The 5,405-nt window shown below is 36.2% G+C and overlaps 1 pseudogene; it reads left to right on the top strand.

The window, feature by feature from the left end:
- Positions 1 to 1,692: 1,692 nt before the first annotated feature.
- On the top strand, positions 1,693 to 5,096 carry LOC146927617 (uncharacterized; annotated as a pseudogene).
- Positions 5,097 to 5,405: the final 309 nt, after the last annotated feature.

The raw sequence follows: 5,405 nt of genomic DNA, 5'->3' as shown, positions 1-5,405 counted from the left end.
GACTCAAATCCAAAGCAAAGTCTCAAAAACAGACAAAATCCTATCAAAATCGCACAAAATCGTGAAATCCATTCAAAATCGTAGGATTTTGATGGATTTTGTTCATTTTTTGATAAGGGTTAATTTTTGACCCAGTTCGTAAATTGACCCGATTTGAATCCATGACCCGTTCTATAAATACCCAAAAGGCTAAAAATTTTCATTCTTTCACTTCCCCACATTTATGTATATGTATTTTGTGGACTTTGAACTTTAGTCATTTATTATGACTATATGCAATTTATAACATATATTTAATTCCCTCAAAAAAAACATATATTTAACATTATTTTTATTTTGGTCCAATCCTCGATTTTTATTGCGATTTTACGAGTCCCGACTTTGCTATCCTACATCGATTCTACAAAAGTCCTTGAGTAAAATCCTTCGATTTTGATTGCGATTTTACGAGTCCCGATTTTGCTTCGACTTGAAGTAAAGTCCCGATTTTGATAACCTTGCTCATGCCTGTTCATTTCAAATTCAGAGAAAGACACAAATCTATGGTTTCGAAGTCATGGCATCATCGAGTTCTGATGGCGAGACCTTTGAAATCAAAGAGGCGGTGGTAGTGCAATCCCAGACGATCAACATTTGATTGACGACGAGTGTGCCAACAGACACTGGAATCCCTATTTCGAATGTAACAGGCAAAATCTTGGTTATGGTTATTGAGTATTGCAAGAAACATGTTGATTCATGACATATCCTTGACTGAGATTGAAACTATAAGATGTTTCTTGCAATACTCAATAACCATAGCCAAGATCTTGCCGAAATCTATTTAAATCCGTCTTAATAAATTTATATAGACAGTGTTATCGTACACTATTTCAAAAAGTTATAAACCTTCGATCATAAAGATATTGATTATGGATAAAAACTGTATCAGTATTATTGATTGAATCAATCAAAAACTATGTAACACCGTAATATTTATGCGAGAAATTGGTTCTAAAAGAAATCGATTATTGTTTTATGAATAATTTTTCTTTTACGGTTCTTTTTTTTTTTTTTCTGTTGTATTCACAACTGATTTTATTTTTGTCTGATATGCATATTTGATGTTCTATTTGGAATGAATATTGTAACAGTTTGTGTGATGTTGAAACAATTTGTTTATCCTTTCATTTCCTTGTTTTGATTTAAAATGAAGGAATTACTGTATTTTCAACAATAAAGCTGAGAATCCGGCGGAAGTTGTGGATACAATTCAAGTGGTCTCTTGGCAGTGCTATCTGGGTAGGTTGGCAAAGAATTCAGTTGGGCTGTTTCACGGTGGCCGAATTAGGTGGCATCAGGTGTAATGTTTCTGTCGTTGGTGTATCATTTATTGTTTTTGTGGCTGCAATTTGAACTTTATAAGGATCTCACATCTTAGTGTCATTTTTTATTTTCCCTGCTAGTAAAGTGGCTCTATTTCGTGTACGCCTTGTGCTCCGGTTTGAGCTGTGTTAATATATTTAGCCATTTGGAGTTAATATTAAAACATTTTGTGTATCTTTTCAATTGGTTTTTCTGTTTTCATTTAAAAGAGACTAGGCCCCTGCACATGAATGTCGGCACAATCTTTTACCATCTCAGCTGCAGTTTTCAATCTATTTTGTGGGTTGGAAATTGTGGAAAATAAGTACGTGTATGTGTATAAAAGTAATGCCAAAGTACCATTCTAGAGATTCTACTACAAACTAACTCATTTTTTGCTTATCATCAACCCTCCTTTTGCTACTTTCTTCTTCTCATGCTCAAGCTTAATCTCATTCTCTCAGATACTGTGGTAATTAAACTACCTTTACTCTTTGTTTTATTTCATGATTAACATTCATAATTTGTGTCTTCTAATGTTTGTGAGCTTTCCTATTTGAGGTTTTTCCTTGTAATTAGAAGTAATGCTAGTAGATCAATAGCACCCCAAACCGAAGAAACCTGTGCATACTGCTGCAGTTTCTTTTGCACAGGCTCTATGTGGTTCTGTAATAACAATAGATGAACAATTACATGTTCCTGTAATCAAAGGGGATTCCCTGAGTATTAAGATTTCCCAGGAGGATTATGAGAAGGACGTTGATGACTGCAAGCGATTACTTCATGGCTGAATGGTTATGAGTAAGGGAGATAAACTCTACACGGCTAAGGAATTATTTCTGAAGCTTTCGAAATTATGGAAATTATTAGGGCATTGGAAATTGGTTTCTATAGGGAGAGGCTTTTTTGAGTTTCAATTCTCTTCACTGGATGATATGAGAATGGCATGGGCTCATGGTACTATGAATTTGAAACCGGGAGTCCTTCGTCTCTCTCAATGGACGAAGGACTTTAATCCTTTTATGCGGCATCAAACTCATGCCCAAATTTGGATACGCTTAATGGATTTGCCAAGAGAATATTGGAGGGAGAATACGCTGCGAGAGATATCTGGAGCCATCGGTACTCCGTTGATTATTGATTCAGCAACACAAAACCGGCATTTTGGGCATTATGCACGGATTCTTATCGACATGGATTTATCCAAGTGCATTTTTGTGGAAGTTTTGGTGGAGAGGGAAGGATATGCGTTCAACGTTGATGTAATATACAAACGTTTATCGTTATTCTGTTCTCACAGTCATATCATTGGGCATAATCTGTCGAACGGCAAATGGCTTCATCCGTTAAAGGAAAAGGAAAAAATTGACATTGGGAAGAAGCCTGAACAACCTGTTTCTAAAAAAAAGCAGTAAACAGTGGATCGCGAAGGACAATGGGGGTCACGTTGGAACCTCATATGAAGCCCCCTTAGAGTCCAAACTGAGGTTTTAGCACAGCAGCACCCAGTTGGTCATGCGATTGCGGAACACACTGATTTTCTTTCAGAAACTATTCCGGCTCAGCACTCAGCTGTTCGCAATATTGAGGTACATGTAGAATCACAAACTGAAGCAGTTCTTGCACAGAAGTCACCAACTGTACATGAAATGGAGACCCAGGTTCTAGAGAAAACACCGGTTGTTAATGTGGACGTTACGCACAGGCAGGAAAATCAGCAGCATTTGGCACAAGAAAAATCTAATACTTTCCATTTTGCCTGACAAAATGTCTTAGATGGGATTGTTAGAGCACAAACTGACTTAGATGTTTTGGATAATGATCAAATCCAGCCTGTGTTGGAACAACTAGTGGCCACACCTTTGATGGAAAAATCCATTGGTAGTACCCATTCATCGCCCTCCGTTCCGGAAACACATGTGGTTGTGGGAAACAGTAGTGAATTTTGCCCCGTTCTCCAAAAAGATTTGAATTTGGTGCGTCATATATTGGTCCAACAAAATGATGAAGATGATGATGATAATGCGCCTTTCATCACATATTTGTCAAAGAAACAAAGGAAGAAACTTAACAGGTCCGCTTATAATATCCGGTCTAAGGATGATCCTCCAAGTACTCCCCAATGAAGATTTTTTACTGGAACATTCGAGGAATTGGCAACTCCGAATCCCGTCTTGCCCTGAAAGATTTTTTTCTTTAATCATAGGCCTTTGTTGATGTTTGTGGCTGAACCAATGGTTCCTTTCTCAAATATTTGCCATTCATCACCATTGGCGTCATCTTTGGGTGGAGGGGGACTCCCAGAGTGCTTTCCATCCTTTCATCTCATATTTTTCGCGAACGAAATTGTTGTGTGGATAAGATAGCAAATCATGGTCACATTGGCTGATGTTATTTGACGGGACTCTCTCTCCCCATGTTTATTGGAGATGACTTTTATAGAGACAGATACAGACTTCCTAGTTTCCGTTTTCCTTAGGTCTCTTGCTTTGTTTTTTGGATTTTTGTATTCTGTTTTTTCTGAGGGTTTTGGTTTGGTCCCCCCTCTTGTGCCAACCTAGCTGGGATGGTAAGCTATCTCCTGATGCCTTCCTTTGCTTTTGATTCAGCAAAAAAAAGAAGTAATGCTAGTATCTTTTTAATGTGAGGTTTTTAACTAGGAGATTTTACCATCTATTGAGCTAGTCTTTTGGGATGAACCTATTGTTTAGCTATGAAATATTTTAGTGGATTTATGCTTATCTTTATAAAGCTCTAAAGTGTAAAGTTTGTAATGTCTACTTATATAATAGATATTGGTGTTTGTGTAATGTGATGTGTGGGCTTTGGTGTTGGTGCAACAACTAGCTAACTTAAAATCTTTGATCAGATTTCCTTTTTTGTTTTATGTGTGTTACACTATTTGTCTATTGATTTGAGTTTTGTTCTATGCAGAAAAGAATGCAAACTCTGCAGTGCAGGTTAGCAATGTAGAAATATTACCCGACCTTATACTGGTCATACTTCTTTCTTTCCTTATATTCTTTTCATGAATAAAAAAATGGATCTGCTTGCATTATAGCAATTAACACTTGATGCAATTACTAATATTAGAAATTAATGGAAATAGTATCTATCTATGATGCAGACGAATCAATTCTTAGTGGTAATTTACTATATGAAATTTCATATGCTGGGATAGAAGGACAACCTGCAATATTTCACCATGCTCTCAGTGAGGAAACAGCTCTTCCCGTTTGTCCAGGTCACTTTTTGCTTACTCACACTGAATTACTGCCTCCTGTCACTCCACCGGTTAGTATCTCTTTTAAGTTCAACCTTTGTATCGGCAAAACATATTGTGAAATTGATGTTCATAGCTAGGGAGTAGTAATAATGAGAATAATATTTCATTATTTGTGTTCAGAAAATTGATTCCCCCCCTCATTCTCCGCTTTTACTGGTTTTATCTTTATGAGTAAGTTGTTGAGTCTAAGAATATGTTAAATCACTTTTGTTTTGGTCATACCTTGCATTTTTTTAAGGCAATATTGTTTTGGTCTTCAACAATTTCTGATACATATACCTTTTTTTCTTGAATATTTAATTAATCTATTTTGTTGAGTTTGTTTCTCACTCTCCATTTTAATTGTGCTACTTCTGCAGTTACCTATATTGTGAAGCTTACATTTAAGGATCAGAACGACAAACAGTTAACTTGGATTGTTTTTCCCTTTACCATCGGTGCCAAGTCTTCAGTATCTTCTATATAACTGCCTAGGACTAATCTGAAATTAGATATTACTTCAGATTTGTGTATGGTCTGATTTTGACTTTTGAACTCGTATGTGAACTAGACGCTACGGGTTATGAGTAACTGAAATGTTCTTCTACTTATAATAATAAATAAGTTCCCCGAGCCGAATTTAACTGTCACGTTTCATGTGTGCTGCTATAACCTTTAACAGCAAAAGTAAACAGCTGCTACCTGTTTATGTTAATTTTTGTTGTGTAATTCATCGACTAGTCTAACCAAATGGAGACTGTATAAACTTAAGAGTGAAAAAACCAAAAATTTGTAT

Source organism: Medicago sativa, chromosome 4, assembly GCF_051527215.1.
Source record: "Medicago sativa cultivar Bolivia chromosome 4, Bolivia_mono, whole genome shotgun sequence".
In the NCBI taxonomy this organism is placed as follows: domain Eukaryota; kingdom Viridiplantae; phylum Streptophyta; class Magnoliopsida; order Fabales; family Fabaceae; genus Medicago; species Medicago sativa.
Note: the sequence above shows the minus strand (reverse complement) of the source record. Positions and strands in the feature narration are given on the sequence as shown.